General features: G+C 47.3%; 1 long non-coding RNA gene across 1 annotated transcript; it reads left to right on the top strand.

The window, feature by feature from the left end:
- The first annotated feature begins 876 nt into the window (after positions 1-876).
- On the top strand, positions 877-5,832 carry LOC115273262. The gene is made up of 3 exons (XR_003900764.1): positions 877-1,289; positions 3,635-3,851; positions 5,695-5,832. It is a non-coding gene; the product is annotated as an uncharacterized LOC115273262 (long non-coding RNA).
- The last annotated feature ends 12,551 nt before the right edge of the window (positions 5,833-18,383 follow it).

Below are 18,383 nucleotides of genomic sequence, written 5' to 3'. Positions count from 1 at the left end.
TCAGGCACCTGCAGGCAGATGGAAGAATGTTTGAAATAGCAGAACCCTGGAGAGATCCCCATGTCCATTAACAGTGGTTGCCTGATACAGTGAGGTGTAGTTCTATAACAAAATATTATAAAGCCCTGAGTGATGAATTGGGAATGAATCACAGCCACACGCACGAAATGCTCAGTAACAATGTTGAGTGGAAGAACAAGTTGGAGAAGAATACCTACAACATTCTTTTTTTTATGCACAAATTTAAAACATGTAACACCGACCACACTGTTTACCCAGTAGCGACGTGGTAAATCTGCGAAGACAAAGCATAGTGACATGGTAAATCTGTAAAGACAAAGCAAAAGGTTGGCAGCCTGCGGAGATGGAGACCTCTGGGGAGGGGAGGAGATGGTACCAGGGAGGGGTTCACTGAGGGGTCCAAAGAGAATGGTAAATGTTTCTTTTAACTGGGAGGTGGATACAGAGATGTCTGTTTATTGAAGCAGAATTTTTTTTTTAAGAGAGAGAGAGAATGGGGAAGGGGCAGAGAGAGAGGAAGGCACAGCACCTGAAGCAGGCTCCAGGCTCCAAGCTGTCAGCACAGAGCCCAACACAGGGCTCAAACTCAAGGGCCATGAGATCATGACCTGAGCTGAAGTCAGACACTTAATCGACTGGGCCACCCAGGAGCCCCTTTTGAATCATTATTCTTTATGTTGCGTATATCCTATAGAGATATTCTTTTGGAACCAATATAAAATTTTTCAAAAAATTTAAAAATTGCTTCTTCTCCCAAAATAATTGTACAATGAGGTTCAATTTGAAGAACAACTTTTTGCAAAGTTGATCTGTGAACACACAGTAAGTCTTGTACAAGTTGTTTATCATGGTCACCCAAGACCTCAGGTAGAGGGAAGGCCAGAGGAGTGGCAGAGTCTGGCCAAGGAGCTGGGAACGCACAGTGTAGTGGGGTCAGGACTGCGACCTGGACAATCTGACTCCAGAGCCACTCCGGCTGCGGAGACCACTTCCTGACATCCTGCTGAATTGGCTTAGGTCAGAGGCAACATTAACAAAATCTGACTGGGGGACCGAAACCTTAAGGACTGAATTAAACTATTTAACGACTGTCTTTCTCCCCGCCAGGCTGACATCTGGACTGGAATGTTCATCGCACTGCATCTGTCCGTCCTACACCACCTCTGTCTCAGGGACTGAGACAAGGCTTCCACAGGAACACCAGCTGACCTTCCCAGTCACACGTGTGTGCCCTCAGTGAGTGTCCACCCGGCTCCCACTGGCTCACGGTGAGTCGGGGAGGACCCGGGTGCTGGCTCAGGTCCGCCCTGGAGGGAGACGGGGTGAGGAAGGCTGCCGACGGAAATCCGAGTACAACTCTCCCCTTGTCCCTGCAGCCTAGAAGGCCCCCACCAGTCATTTTCTTTTTTCCTCATCATTGCTTTTACGGTTTTAAACCTCATTCATATTCATGATGGAAGCTTTAGGAAAACACACACACAAAAACATAAAAATGAAAATTTACTACTGTTAATATTTTATAATACTTCCTTCTAGTCTTTTTTTAAGCTATAAAATTAGTTCCCAGCCCCAGAACTTCCCTGCCCTTGCCTTCACAAGTCTCTAATTTTATAGTCTGATTTCTTTCCCCTTTTAAAATTGTATTTCTTAAACATTTTTGCACAGCATGGAAAAAAACTAATTCATAACAGCCATTTACGGTTCCATCGTATGCATCTATTATAACTGAACGAATCCCCTGCCAATGGACAGGGATTGTTTCCAATTCTTTGCTATTTCAAGTAACGCTGATTTAAATATCCAGGCCCCAAGGTCTGCCTGACTTCTGGGGCCGCTAGGTCTATTAAGCTGTTATTAGTGCTTGTCCTGTTCACCCAACACAGCATGACACAGAGCAGCCATCACTGAATGAAGAAATGAATGAATGAATGAATGAATGAATGAATTTCTCTTAAATTTAACTTAAGAATAGCTCTTTAAAAAAAATTTTTTTTAATGTTTTATTTTTTTGAGAGAGAGAGAGAGAAAGAGAGAGAGACAGAGTAGGAGCAGGGGAGGGGCAGAGAGAGACACACACAGAATACGAAGCAGGCTCCAGGCTCTGAGCTGTCAGCACAGAGCCCGATGGAAGGCTCAAACTCGTGAACTGAGAGATCATGGCCCGAGCTTAAGTCGTACACTTAACGAAGGAGCCACCAAGGCGCCGCAAGAATAGCTCTTTAAGTTAAATCCCTAGAAGACAGAATTCGCACTATGTTAAAACAAGGGAAAGAGAAGAAAAAATATGTCGATCCAAAGAGTCAATATGGTTGCTCTTATTTAGGTTTAAAAAGTGCCTCAAAATGTCCAGGAAGCTACGGTGAAGAGAAAAATATCATATGGTTGCTTTTACCTACTTGGTAAAAACCTACCAGGTTCTCAGAAAAAACAAAGTTATTTGTTAAACCAAAAGGTGATAGAAATGTCTCAGCAGGGTCTTAGTGCAGTCCCTAACATCTGGGAAGTCCACAGTGAATGTGAGCTGACACTGTTACTATTTGTAAAGTACAGAAATACCTACGCGGCAGCTTGTTTTATATAGAATTTTATTCATTCATTCATTCATTCATTAAGTTTATTTATTTATTTTGAGGAAGAGAGGAGAACACAAGCTGAAGGGGGCAGAGAGAGGATCCAAAGCAGACTCTAGGCTGGCAGCCTGATGTGGTACTTGAACTCACAAACCGTGAGATCACAACCGGAGCCAAAGTCACTTGCTTAATCAACTGAGCCACCCAGGCGCCCCTGTAACAGCTTTTAATAAAAGCCAGAGCGTCACAGGAAAGCACAGTCCTCTGAAGGACTATGCTGTTGTGGCTGCCATATGTAACTATCAAGGAGAGCACAGCTTGTAAATTCTTTCCTGCCTGTTTTCCCCATCTTCCAGATGTTTCATCACCAGCTGGGTGATGATGCTCTGAGAAGGGGTGGCCTTGTGGACTGGGAATGTGCTGTTCCCCTGGGAACTCCCCATGTGGCTGGATGGCATCCAGGAGCCCCTTACGCTAGACAGAAGCCATGTCTTCTCAGCACAGGAATGGGTCCAAGCCAATGCCATGGCCATGTGCTCTGTCAGTCTCCCACACTCTCACTTCTTTCAGACCTTGTCTCTTGCTCAAGGACCATAGCACCCACGTTACCGCTCCAGACCTGGCTGCACAGCCAGCCCCTGCTGCCCAGGACGGCTGGCGCATTCAGAGCCCATGATGGCATAACAATACTAAAAGGGTGATAATACTTCCTTCCCAATAGTTGTGACCTCGGAACAAAGACACCCGTGCTAGGGACACAAGGAAGCTGGTAGGGCATCTTTGCAGCACCCCTGGGAAGACGGTGACTGCCGAGCACATTAGCAGGGCCCAAGGAGAGCACTGGCTGGCTGATTCGAGCTGAGTCCAAGCCCCCAGGACGGACATTTCAGGAGGGCCTCCGAGGTCATCTCCATCACCTTGTCTAGAGTCTCTCACTTCTCTTTGCACATCCTCTTCTCTCCTCTCTCCTTCTAGTTCTTGCTCACACTCTCCTTTCCTCTCTGCATCTCCTGTCTCCCCATATGTGTCTTTAACCCCTGCAGATGCTACTTCAGGAGGCCGGTACTTAGAGCTGAGAAATCTGCCACCAACAGGAGCAGAGCCCCGTCTTCCTAACTCTGTGTCCCTGAAACACCATGCCTTGTGCCTGGCCCACGATGAATGCTCCTTAGTGAGTCCCTGAATAAAGCAGAAAGGACAGCTGGGCTGAGTTCAGTGGCCCCATGTGCCACTGCCTCTGTATAAATCAGTGATACATGGGTAAGTTGTGAACCTCTACTCTAAATACCTTAATATACAGGAAAATGGACTTAAGGCCTGGGGGGTCACCTGCAAGTTTGAAGCCTGGTGAAAGTCTTCCTTTAATTTACACATTTATTCTAATTCGTGCGTTCCATTTCACAATCTTTATTTTAACCGGATTTTGGTGTTTTGTCTAGTGCTGCATCAAATGCAAAGTGACTATAAATCTTCATCAAACATGGAGGACCTCTTTGGAATAATCTAACTCAAAATATAGGCTCTATGGAGCATGTGGTGCTCTCTGTGGGTCCCTTCCATCCCAGAGAACCTCAAGAGACTCCCACTGTCCTCTCTCCAACCCCCAGCCGCCAGTGAACCACTTCTCACAGGGGCTCTGTGTCAAGTGCTCCAGGGTAAAGAGCAAAGAAACACATGTAAGGGTGGCTTTAATAATGACTAAGGTTTAGCTGAGCAGTGCTGGGGTGTGGGGGGGCAGTTCATATAAAAATAAGTTGTAAATAGTTAAACTGCTAACCTCCCCACCCCCACTCATCCCCTTCATGGATCTTTATTACGAACTATACTCCGGGAACACACTCCATGTCTTTCCTGTGGCTTTGCAACCTGTGGGCGCCCGCACGCGCATGTGCACACACGGAGTTTCTCCCCCCAATTTAACAGATCTTTATATTCTCCTAGCTTAGCACAGTCCTGGTGCCCAGTGGGTGCACAGAGATACATAAAACCTCCACGCTCAATAGGTCTGACCAAGTCTCATGGTGCTCACTCAGGGTCTTGCTGGGGAAGCAAACGCATAGACAGACATTAAAACGTGATGTGACTACACATACGGATACAGTGTCCAGAGTCAGACTGGCTGGGGTCAAGTCCTGGCTCCTTCTTCCCCCCTACTAACCAAGGACAAGTCGTGCAGCCATTCTGAGTCTCCATTTCCTTTCTCTGCCTTAGAGATGGTAATCACAGCACAGGAAGTGAGAGGGTTTTTTGATAATAAAGCACTTAGCACAGTGCCTAGATTTCAATAAATGTGAGCTGTTATTATTATAATTATTATGATGATTTCAACAGAGGAATATAAAAAGATTAAACATGCATCTAGAAATGTGGCTTAAAGCATTGGGAAGGAGAATACTCCATCAGAGGATCAGCCAAGATTTCTTTGGGAGAAATGGAAGGGTGCAAAGGTCTGCTTGGGTCACTTCTCCTGTATTTCAAATACTGTCCACAAGATGGCAGCAGCGGCCTCATGGTCTCCCATGGCCCAGAAGGCATTCCGTTCAGCCTGCATTCCACCTAATCCCGCCCCAGACAGGCATCTCAGGGACATATTTTAAGTGGAAGGTGACCAGCACCACAAACTAAAGGATGCCCTTCCTTCTGGAATGCTATAGAAGTCTGACTAGACAGACAAGGACGCTCTAGCCTTGGGAAAAAAAACTTGGAAACCGCCCATTCATTTATTCGTTCATTCCTTCAACAAATATGTAGAGACCGCAGGACATCCCAGGCACCGTGCAAAGGAACAGAGCACAGAAGGCGGTGCTCTCGTGACCTGAGGGCCAGTCACACACAAACCAAACAATGGTAGATCACAGGAAGATGACTCCCATCAAACTAAAAATTACCAGCCTGTGCAGTGTGGTAATAATACCCCACTAAAGGTCAAGCACAGAAACACACACACATGATAGGAAGTCACTGTTAACTCTGCTTTGTATATGCTGACAAGGGTGAGAGGGAATTTGAAGTACTACAAGTCGGTAGAATTAAATCGTAGTTCGGGGTTTTGTCCCCTGTAAAATCACTTATGTTCTTTTTTCCCCTCCTTCCTTTAAACTAGAAATCTGGGCCAGGTTAATGGAAGCTGTCATCGGGAATGTCTGGGACAGTTGTACAAGGTTACATTCCAGGATCCACGCAAAAAATGCCAGCAATTGCCTTTTGTCAACTGCAAATTAAAGCAATTTCCATGTACAGAGTTTCTCCTGCTGGTGGTGAGCACCCCCAAAACACCAGGACTGTTTCCCGCAGGCCTTGCTGGCCAGCCCGCCGGGGCAAAGCCACCTGAGGGTGAAGGCACCTCCGGGTTGTGATCAGGGGATGATTTGCTTCGCTGCTCTTTCATTACGGCACCAAACCCAGTGGGCATTACGCAGGCCTCTGCAGGTGGGAGTTCTTCATAGCATTTTCTAGAATGTAGGACAAGAGAAACTCTCAGCTTCAAAAAAAAAAAAAAAATGCGGGGGGGCTTGGGGGGCCCAATTGGCTGAGCACCAAACTTCGGCTCAGGTCATGGTCTCATGGTTCATAAGTTCAAGCCCTGCATCAGGCTCACTGCTGATAGCTTGAAGCCTGAAGCCTGCTTCAGATTCTGTGTCTGCCTCTCTCTCTGCTCCTTCCCTGCTCATGTTCTCTTAAAATGAAGTATTTTTAAAAATGAAGAAAAGGTAAATTTATGTGTGCTGCCGTACCTGGTGCTAGGATGACAATAAAAAATAGCCATCATCACTGAGTATGCCATGCATCCTTGATGCTAAGAACATTCCAGCCACACACGACTGAATTGTCAAAGGCGGTGAAGTAAGTATTATCTTCGTTTATAGATGAGGAATTTGAGGCTCTGAGAAGTTAAGCAATTTGAAGAAAATCACCAGTATTAAGTGATAAAGGTGGGATTTAAACCCTCCTTTGTGAAACTCCTAAACTTGGATATTTCGCCCCCACACAGCCAGCCAATCGTAGAGGTGAGGAGAGAACTGTGTTGCCACCAAAAACAAAGAGGAGGTTATTCACTCATTGATTCAGTGAGCATTTATAGAGCACTCACTTGTGGCACACACTAGGCATACAAACGTCAATTCCATCAACTGCAAATTAATCTCCAGCCAGAGAAACGGCCGCCACTATGGGTCCAAGCTTGGAGACCAGAGGTAGACCGACCAAAGAAGCAGGCCAATGCCTGGGGTTTCCATCAAGAGCACAGAGACACAGGCCCCTTCAGTTACAGATGTGATACGGCGTCACACGCACTTAGAAGGCAAGCTTTATGTCCCTGTGAGGACGCATCACCCTGGAAAGAGCTAGGACCTGTCCCCACCCCCCAACATCCACACCCACACCCAACTCCATACCCAGAGCCAGGATCTGCCTGAGGACCCTGATGATTCCAGAATCTTTGCCATCCCGCACCCACTCCCTCACTGTGTGACCTCATGGGAACGCCATCTTCCTTAATCTTTCTGAGCCTCCTTTTCCCTATTTGTTGGACAGAGGACCTGAGGTCTCTTCTGGTTGAAACATTTCCAACAGCTGCCATTTACTGAGTAAATGCCCCAGGTGCTGCTCCAGATTCTTACACTCCTTACCTTGTTTACTCCTCACACACCCCCCACCAGTGGTAGATAAGCCCACCTGGCAGACGAGAGTTAAGACTCACAGATATACCAGGTGACTTTTCCAAAGCCACACACCTAGTAAGTAGAGTGCCAGGATTCGAACCCAGGTTGGCCCAACCCCCAAAGCCCCAATATTTGTCACCGCCTGCAAAGAGAAGAGGCGAAGGTTAACTGTGTCCTGTGGGTCCTTACGCCTCCACCACCGCCCACTGTTCCCTCACCGAGGCCTTGCCACCATTGTCTTCCAGCTCCCTTGGCCTTGTTTCTGGGAGACGTGGTAGCTGACGCCTGCCTGCCAGCCATCGTTCACTCTGTGCTCATAAACTGCGCTCCTGACCTTTGGCCTTCTAGGATCCTGCACCTCCACCCTGGGCACGCCCAGCCCCAGGGCAGACACCACGAATACCTGCGGATACACTCTGCCTCCGGTATCTGGAGCCCCAGGCTCCTGTCCACCCCATCAGTACCCTCACGCACCCCATCGGTTCTGGCCTCACTTGGCCTCCTCCCTAGACAGAACCCCTGCTAGCCACTTCCCTGCACCTCTGAATTGACTCCTTCCTTTCCAACTTAGCACATCACAACAACTTAACAGGGTTTCTCCTTCAGTGTTGCCCTCCACCCCCCACCCCAGCAAGGCGATCTCCTCTCTAGGCTGCATTCACTCTCCGGGCCACTTCCTCCAGGAAAGGTCTGTCTTTCTCGAATATTTCCTTCCGTTCCCGCATCTTCAAATTCTCCCTCTCAGAGCATGTTCCTCCCCACCCCCAGCTTGGGAAACCTCCCCAACTGGACAGATGGTGATGTTTCTCTCCTTGGTCATTTTTGGAAGACCCACTCTTCACACCCTGTTCTCGCCATGTCTGAGTGCCCATTTCACTCCCCTAAAGCACCAGCCTTCAGACATCACCAACTGCAGCTTCTAAATCTAATGATCTTTTCTCGGCACTTCTTCCTCTTGACCTGGAGAAGTAGAATCTGCTGTTAGTCCAGACCCTCAGGACTCCACTGCTCTCAGTGTTCTCCTTCACGCTGCCTTTCGGGGCTAAGTTTCCAGACCACCCTGAGCCTCAGTTTCCCATCCACTAAAGAAGAAGAATGAACGCCAAGCTCGTAGGGTTGCTGCGGGTCCTGAAGGAGATACGCACGTGCCTGACACGTCGACGGGCTCCTCACTGGTTATTATGACCAGTTATTGCTTTTCTCTCGTGTTGGGAGAATCTCTGGATTTACCAATGTTTACACCACCTCACAACAGCAAACACTGTTAAACCCTTAAGGGTAGAGCTCCTTCTGGCCCAAGAAAATCCAGGGATCTGCGCTGCACACAGTAGGGTACCGTTCACAGTAGGCCCGGTTCACAGCTGACAGTGATGGCTGCCTTATAACCGCCAGCTACTTCCCCAGTCTTTTAACTTCAGTAAACCGCGAATGCCTTTTCCACCACTGACTTGGCTGTTTAACGGTTTCAATCCTTTGAAAAGGAAAATGACTCCCTTATTTTTCACTTACTTTCTGGTGTTAGAGCCCTTTGATGTTCCAAAGGCCTTTCAAGAAAGCCTCTTTAGAAATAGGACCTTGGTTTTTGCCACAGGGAAGTGAACTTGAACCCCAGAGGTTGAGCTGGGACCCTCGAGTCCCAGGCAGGCATTTTTTCCTCGCAGGCTCCAGGCCTGACCCCAGCCCAGAGCTGGGAGAAAATGTTATTTACAAGCTCTTCATCCTTCTCAAAGCTGTCATTTTCGTCAGCCCCACTGGGCATTTTGACAAATGCCTTTGCTAATTACTTAATTATTTTGGCCTGCAAAAGTGTGGGGGCTATTTCCTTAAAGAAAAGAGAGCTTAGCTAGTCCATTCTTATCCATGCAAAGGCTTGAAAGTAGCCTCTTTCAATCCTATTAAAGTGTTTGGCTAACTAAGAACCCCTACCAGTCAAATTAACTCAAATATATTATGATGCCAGAACACAGAGGCACAAAGCCTTCCTCCCTCAGAGCCAGGCTAAAGCTAGCATCTGTTTTCTTACACCACTGGCTCATTTCTTCTAGTTCAAGCCTCTTTTGCATGGGAAAGAAACCTGTGCTTATCTTCGGACTTTCAATTAAAGAAACAATGAGGCTAAGTGGCGTCAATGTTTCCCTCCAGGAATTAGGCGGGAGTGTGAGCCGGTCACCCAGTCATCAGCACAGCAGGGTGCACAGCAGGGGGAAACTGTGGAAGACATTCTGCGCAGGGGGGTGGCTTTCCCCCACCCCCGCCCTCCACACCCCCGCCTGGCCAGCCCTGACGGTCTCTCCCAACACCCCACAAAGTGCCCTCTCGGAGCTTCCTCTCTCTGGGGCACCACCAAATACGCGAGCATGCCCACCACACGCCCTGGCTGTGTCTTCTGGCACCCTGGAGAAAAGGCCTTGACTAGTTCATGCGCTCAGGCCAAAACAAACCCCGAATCGAGCCTGAAATGCAAACTGCGCTGGGAGGTGTGAATTATCCACAGTGGTCGTCCACTGTGACCGGATAAACAGCCAGTGGCCCGGCCCAGAGGCTAGCGCGGTGCCTGGCTCCTGCTATGTGTCCCATAAAGGGGGGTCGCGTGGGGAACACAGCTCCTGCCCCCCTGCCGGGGTCCCCGGGCTGCAGGAAGAGTGGAGTCTGGGCACAGAGGAGTCTTGGAGGATCACTGGAGGGGGCAGGGGACTCACAGGGGCTCCAATTAGGGTTGACCCAGGTATTTGTTTGCACAGCTGGGACCAGAGAAACTGCGCTGACCCTGGGTCTTTCTCATGAAAATGCAATGAGAGGCAGAGCTGCCCCTGAAAATACCAGCATCTGACACAGAGTGAAGGCACACCTCACTAATTCAACGCCTCAGACAAAGGGATCTGAGAGATGGGAGGAAACTGAGGCCTGGAGAGGGGGAGGGGCTTGCCTGAGGTCACACAGCCACTTAGAAAATAGAAAAACCACGCATTTCATTTGCTATGGTGGCTGGAAAAAATACAATTCGAGGGGATGAATTTAACCAAGTGTCTGTAGGATCCATGGGAAGAAAACTAAAGTTTTAGTGAGATTCATAAAAGAAAACCAGAGTAAATGAGAAGACACACCCTTCTTCTGGATGTCATTCTCCCTCAATTAACATATACACTGGATACATTACCACTAAAAATACCAAGAGGATGGGGGGGGTGATAAAATGATACCAAATTTATCTGGAAAAATAAACATGGGAAATATCTGGGGAAAGGCCAAGGAAGAATTAAGTAGCACTCAGCCTGCTGGTTATTAAAAATACATCAGGAGGGGCACCTGGGTGGCTTGGTCGGCTCAGGCTCCCACCTTGGCTCAGGTCGTGATCTCACGGTACATGAGTTCGAGCCCCGCATCAGGCTCTGGGCTGACAGTGCAGAAGCTGCTTGGGATTCTCTCTTGCCCTTTCTCTGCTCCTGTCTCCACCTCTCTCTCAAAATAAAATCTTAAAAATAAAATAAAACATATCATGATACAATTAAAACCAGTTTATAGTGCAGAAAAAATAGTGTAACAGAACAGGAGGGGACCATAAATAGACGGAGACAACGTGGAAGTGCAGTTTATGGTAAAAGTGGCACTTCAACTGAGTAAGGGAACAGAGCCCCTCTGTCAATGACTTGGGGTCACGGCTAATCAGGAGGACAAAATCATGACGACAGACTTCCTGCCCTCAATCCTTAACACCAAAACAGATTTTAGGTGGATGCGAGATTTAAACTATAAAAAGGAAACCATGTGATGTCTCAGAGAAAGCGTGGAAAAGGTATAATCTAAGAGCAGAGAACTTTCAAAGCAGACCATGAAACCTAGAAACAGAAAGGAACAATCGATACCTTCGACTACACAAAAATGTACAATTTCTGTAGGGCAAAAATAAGTGCCATGAACAAAGTACGATGAATAACTCTGGGAGAAAACGGCTTGCCACCGGGGACGGACACGTGGTTAGTTCCCGGTTTTGCAGAGAGTGCACCCCAGCGGGAAGACCTGCAGGTATGACTTGACAGAACAGGAGGCAACATGTGGCTCACAGAACAAGAGATCCAGGCGACAGCGGCACTTACAGTGGCACCACTCTGGTCCATTAAACAATCTCTCCTCTGGCTTATTTTCAACCAACTGAGCCACCCAGGCACCCACCTCTGGCTTATTTTCATCAGAAAATCCATCAGAGGAATCTTTAGTTGTGTGTTTGCTTAAGACTGCCATTGCTAACTTTATTCTCCCTGAGCCCGCTCTTCACTGAGGAGAGTCTCGGGCACAGCCCGCAAAGCCAGGACAGCGCCAGGGGCCACCCCCGTGCCTGCCCGTCCCCACTGCCACTACCAACCCTCCCACAGGTACAGGCCACTTCCCAGGGCAGGTGCCCATGCTGCCGTCCTGAACCCGAGGAAAGGGACAAAACCCACACCATTTTAAGGTCGTGGAATATTCGCATCACCTCCTGCTAATGCCTCCCTCACTGCCCTTGGCTTCCATAATAGCCATAAAGGTGGAATCAATGCTGACCACTCACCATGGGCTTAAGTTTCCTGCAACCCCAGCTACCTAGAATGCAAAGAATTCACAACAGAAGCAAAAAAATGGGCTCTTAACAGGGGTCACTCTTTCCCCAGAGGAGCGACTGTCACATCTGAGTTCTGGCTTTATGCACAGTCCCATCAAGGCTGGCCACCTGCTGATTTCTCAGACTGCAGCTAGTCTGCCATAGTAAACCGACGGATGGCAGGCAGAAAGGCTGGTTACAGGTGCAGAGAGTGGAGGGCAGCACAGAAGCGATGTCTCAGGGACAGATAAAAGAATCAGCTCAGTGACTGCCTAAAATCATATGTTGTGGAATATTAATAAATGAGGTACTGATGAGGCTCAGGGTCAGCAATCCCCTAGTTATTTGTTTCTGTTTGTTTTAAGCATCAGCCGTGTCACAAGAGCAACGTGAGAACCAAGGAGCCACAGTGTGGAATCCCATGAAACTTCTAGCCTTGATCTTCAGACAAACAGATGTGTGCTCAGCATAAACAGGAAGCTCAACGGACAGAGTTTATGTCACTTAGAGTGTTTTCCTATTACAAATTAACCTAAGTCCCAGGTTTCTCAACTACACACTGGGAACAACACCACCACCAAGGCTGTGTTGCCGTCATAAGGTATGTCAAGGGCCTAACTGGCACGGGGCGTGCAGCAGACAGGTCATTCTGGTGTGTTTTCTTTATGTTCTTCCAGGGATCAGAGTCTCAGAATCAATCATTTTCTTCATAACACTAAATCAGTATCCTCTGTCCTCTCTCTCCCTCCCACACTCCACCCAAACCCACAGCTCTTATGTACCTTAAAACACAAAGAGTTTTGGGACACCTGGGTGGCTCAGTTGGTTAAGCGTCTGACTCTTGATTTTGTGTCAGGTCATGCTCTCAGTTCAAGTCCCACATTGGGCTCCACGCTGACAGTGCAAAGCCTGCTTGGGATTCTCTCTCTCTGCCCCCCTCTCTCATCTCAAAAAAAAAAAAAAAAAACCTCAAAATTTTTATTACAAAACACACAAAGATTCTGTATTTGGGGTGATCACAAGCAATTTAAAATTCTTCATTCATTTTCAATACCTCCAATAATAAGAACAGCTCACATATAACACCTGTGTGCTGGGCTCTGGCCTTACCGACTTCACATGAATTAACTCATAAAATCCTCACAACATTCCCGTGAGGTATTTGTATTGTCCATTTTACAGATGAGATTGAGCACAAGGAAATTAATGACATTAACAGGTCTCACAGCAAGTAAGTGAGCCAGAAAAGGACTGCTTTGTGGAAAAAAAGCATGAGCATGTGTATTCTGTAGACTACCACAAAATGTAAATGTAAAGGCACGTGCACAAGGTCGTGCACAGATACACAGCGTGGAGGGGACTTGGGAACAAGGGGTAAGAGGGACATTTGCTTTTAACTTCTGAACCTTTTGAATTTTTTGGTGAATGTTCTGCTCCTTGGAGCAATTAACTGGAAGGTTCTCCCCACTCCTCTCAGGAGTCCTCTGCCCTTGTTACCAGGTGCAGACCCATCTCCAGGCCCCCAAGCCCCACGGCACACAGGTCAGTGTCCTGGGGGCAAAGGTGCCAGCGGGGCCTGCTGCAGTGAGGAGACAGCTGGGCCCCAGGTCACAGACAGTTAGGAGGCTCACTTCCAGAAACCAACTATTCAGGGTGACACTCCTCCAGCTTGGATTTTTTTTTTTTTAACCTGCACCAAGCTCGGAGGTAGTTGGGGGGGGGGTTGCTCTTCACCTGATTTCCATTGTCAGCCCTTCCTGTCAGAGGAGACAAAGGCTTGCATTCCACAATTAGGGACAGAAGGTTTAAAATGCAAATTCACGGAGGAGCTCACAAACCCTTGTGAAAGAGTTTCCACTTAGGTGTTAATTATTTCCACCTCCTTCCTGGGCCGGGCAGGAGTGAGGGGGGGCAATGGGAAGGGAATGGGGATGAGGAAGAGGGGGAGAAAGCCGCTGTGGGCCCCAGAAGAGTGGGGGGTGGTGTGGTACCAAGCGTGAAGGTTGGGGGTGGGGTACCTTCCTAGTCACCTCTCCCACCTCCCAGCATGAGGCAGAACTGACCAGAGGGCCCCCCACCCCGTGCCCGGTCACCATCTCCGTCACCAGCACTTGTCTAGACTGGGAAAGCTGAGCAGAGCCACACAGGAACCCAGAAGAAATAGCCCCCTGCAGGTCTGCTCCACACCAGGAGGACATACACACCTGTGTCCCCCAAGCTGAGGAGCCCAAGACAAGTGCTACCTGAAGAGTCCTCTGGGTGAGATGGGCACAGACTGGAGCAACTTGGAGAGTCTTGTTCCCTGTTTCCCAGACACTGGAAGCCACCAGGAGACCGGAGGGATGTGTTAGCACGGTTACCCAGAGATGAGAAGCTGAATAAATGATACCTAATACCTTTGTATTTTTTTGGCTTAAAAATGGCAAGAGTAACACATATTTATTCAAACATTACAGGAAAATATAAAACTCCCCCTCTCCCCACTGAGTTTAGTGCAGGTTATTCCAGAACGTTGTATGTACGTATAATCAAATACATATGCAGAAAGTTATACATTAATGAGATCACGTTCTATGTTTAGCCCTATGGCTTTGCTTCTTTTCTCCACTCAGTAATATACTGTAGATATCTTTCCATATCAGTGCATTTGATGACTATGGTTAATATCAGTTGCTTAAATAAATACAAGAAGTTGTTTTCATTATTTTTTCTGACTCTAAAACTGGTGCATAATATTTAAGGTAGAAAACTTGGAAACCAGGGATGCCTGGGTGTCTCAATCTGTTAAGCGTCCAACTTCAGCTCAGGTCATGATCTCACGGCTCCTGAGTTTGAGCCTGCATCAGGCTCTGTGGGCTCTGGGCTGACAGCTTGGAGTCTGAAGCCTGCTTTGGATTCTGTCTCCCTCTGCCTCTCTCTCTCAAAAATAAACAAACATAAAAAAGAAAGAAAACTTGGAAGGCATGCCAAAGTATAAAGAAGAAAACAGAAGCACCCACAATACCAGCACCCTGAAATACCCACTGCTCCCACTTCACATGCTTCCTGCAGGCAGGGCCCTGTGGGGCTGGGGGTACTGATGGCAACTAGTAAGTGAGAGTCAGCAGGCCTGGCTGCTGCAGCAAATGTTATCCACAGCCTTGAACACACACTTGCATCAGGTTGGCACTGGGATTCAAGTGCAGGGCCTCAGGGGTCCATCTGTCCCTGATACCACAGTGCTGATGTTGCCCACTTCCTGCAGGAGAGGTTGCTGCCCTTATTTTTCTACCAACCATTTTGTCGGTTTCTTTTCTCTCTCCAGAAAGTGGATCACACCCTCTTCAAAAATCTCCTCTCCCCTTTCCAGCCCACTAGACTATAAACTTCATGAACCAAAGACCATGGTCTGTATATCTGTGCCCAACACAGCACCAGCTCTCAGTAAATGTCTGTTGAATAAATGAATCCACTAAGTCCATCTACATGCACCCCACCTCCTGGTCTTTGCTTTTAACATTTCCCCAGCCTGCGGCACCCTTTCCTTCCATATGAAGAGCCTTCAAGGCTCATCTCCTCCAAGGCTTTCCTGGCAGGCTCCTTACTCTTGACTCAAACCAGCCCTCATTTCTCTGTATTTTGATTTTTGCCAATTATTCACCACATGGGCCAGCATCTCTCACCTTCTCCCAGCTACACTAGTCCCCAACCTATCTATGAAAGTGTCTTGTGTTTAACCTCAGTTCCTATATGTTCTATTTCTGGAAGTTCTATTTGGCTCTTTTTCATATCTGCTAGATTTTTTAATGTTTATTCTGAAAGAGTGAAAAGGGGAGGGGCAGAGAGAGAGAGAGAGAGAGAGAGAGAGAGAGAGAGAGGGGGGGGGGGGGGGGGGGGGGGGGGGGGGGGGGGGGGGGGAGGGAGAGAATCCCAAGCAGTCTTTGCACTGTTAGCACAGAGTCCAATGCGGGGCTCTATCTCACAAACCATGAGACCATGATCTAAGCTGAAGTCGAGAGTCAGATGCTTAACCAACTGAGCCACCTAGGCACCCTGATTTTCTTAGAGTTTAGTATTCCCTAAAAATATGTTCAAGTTTATAACTTATATAATAAATAAACTTATTTTATCATTTGTCTCTAATAATTTCACTATTGAAGGTAGGTGCAAGTTTGTTTCTGCTGTTGTTTCCCTTGATTTTTACCCTTGTTGCATTTCTTGTGTTAGCCACAATCTTATGGGATAAAAATGCTTTATACACAGAAACAAAATTCTCCAATTATTCTATTTTTTTAGGAGGAGAGAGAGAGAGAACATGAGTGGGGGCAGAGAGAGAGAGTCTTAAGCAGGCTCCGTGCTCAGTGCAGTGCCCAACAAGTGGCTCAATCCCATGACCCTGGGATCATGACCTGAGCCAAAATCAAGTCAGACACTCAACTGACTGAGTTACCCAGGTGCCCCTCCCCAGTCATTCTTAAACACAGTAATTCACAATCATCTGGGTGCAGGAAAAACACATCGGCATGTGTTAGAGATATATGTGTAAGGCCAGGATCACCTGTCCAGGTCTGCTGGAGTCTAGTCTACTGAACTCTTGATCTCATCTCTTTGTAGAGCTGACTTCCTGTGACCTTTCTTCCTTGTTTATCCTTGACTATAACTTACGCACTGCCCTCAGGCTTACCTTCTAATTGTATGTGTGTTTGCAAAGGTTGTCACACCCATTACTACTGTGATTCTCCCTGCAGACCTCTGAGATAGGCAGATCTAGGTGTTCTTATCCCCATTTCCCAGACAAATGGGGATAAAACCGTTTCAGGGAGCTCAAATGTCTTGCCCAAAGTCAGAAGGATGCAGAATGGGGAGAGAAATAACAGACCCTGGTGCTCTTTTCCTGATAGCATCTCTTCATTGGTGGATTATAGAGTGCTGACCTCCCAAACCACCGCATTTCTTGTCAAGAGGTTATTTCTTCCCAAAGTTGGGCTGAAAAACATGACTCTATGGGAATGAGCCACAACTTCCTTCGTCACTTGAACTGGCTGGAAGGCAACAGCTCCTCTAGCATGGGACTTCAGCTCTCTTTCAGTGAAGCCTGGATTCCACACGTAGCCAACTCAGAAGCTCTTGTGATTTCTCTTTGTCCCAACTGAGAGGAAGAGCAATCACCCAGGACAGGTGGAAGGAAGGAGGAGGGACAGACCTCATTAACAGGAGCTGAGGAACCAGGTCTGTTGGGTCAGACCTGTTAGGGCTAAAAGAAATGTTGCACCTACTTGTAGAAACCTTTACGGCAGGAAGGAGGAGAGACAGACCACTCACTGAGTCCTGGAAAATGAGGTTTTAGAAAATGCCTGCAATAGTTTGAAAGTGGACATTTTTGAATGGCTGGAACGCTCCCCTGGGGTGTAAGAGGTAGGGAACAGTAAATACCATTTTCAAAGGTTCCCCGGCCTCTCTGTCAAGCTGATGACTGCTGGAATGTGAGGACAGAGAAGTATAACGGGCCAGACACTTTTTTCAGTGAAGCAATCTAATAGGGATGCAATAGAGAGGAACTCCTTTCAGAGCCACAAGGACCCCTGAGCTCTATGAAAGGGTGTGTGACGCCAAAGTCAGACAGACCTAGTTCACATGCAGGCTCTCCAGTGACCAGCTGGTGAGTTTGGGCAAATTAGGTTCTTTGAACTTCAGTGTCTTCATCAACAAAATAGGGAGAGCAACAACAGCACTGTCTATGCCACAGGATGGTTTAAAGAGAATGAAATGACCTGAAGCACTTTAAGTGCATGACACACTGCTAGCTAGCTAATGCTGCCCTACCTTTTATAAATAGAGTCACTGAGGTCCAGAGAGGTGACTTGCCCAAAGTCATCCAGGACAGGCTGCCTGATGGGTGGTCATTACAGCAAAGCACTTACTTGGATTTAAAAAAAATTTTTCTCAAGGATTTAGTTTCCTCATCTGTAAAACGGTTATAATATATATATATGCAAAACCTTGGAGGCAGGTACTCAAAGCTTAGAAAGTTCTATGTGAATACCAATTTTCAGTATTTCTGCAGCAAAATGTAAGGGAATTTACATTAAATGGGGGAAATAAAGACTATATATCATTTCATGTTGGTTCAGGTCAGACTTTGCTAACCTGCTAATGTGAAATTTTAGTAAGAATTTTGGTTTTTAGTGCTCTGAAATTTCAGATTGTAGATGTATGATACCTACTTCAGATGGTTTGGAGGATTCTACAAGATGGCCCACCTCAAGTGGCTGCCTTGCTGGGAGCTCTATACTAAAGCTAATTAACTATTATCACCACTAGTCCAGGGCTCAAACAGTGCTACAAGCTGTTAAGTCATGGAGAATGTCTGGGCAGGATATGACAATCTCAGAGACTCTTAGGAAGATGTCCCACCTTAGAACTCAGCCCAAGCATACCATGCCCTTCCTGCAGGGCTGAGGAAGAGGAGACAGGGGTCAAGGCCCAATGAAAACCTCCCACACCATCAGTCTGAACTATGAGCCCCTTATGAACCATTGGAGTTCTACTGAGTAGAAGCCCAGATTCTGGAGCCTC

The sequence above is a fragment of the Suricata suricatta genome, chromosome 2 (genome assembly GCF_006229205.1).
Source record: "Suricata suricatta isolate VVHF042 chromosome 2, meerkat_22Aug2017_6uvM2_HiC, whole genome shotgun sequence".
Classification (NCBI taxonomy): Eukaryota; Metazoa; Chordata; class Mammalia; order Carnivora; family Herpestidae; genus Suricata; species Suricata suricatta.
This window is presented reverse-complemented; position numbering and strand designations above follow the sequence as displayed.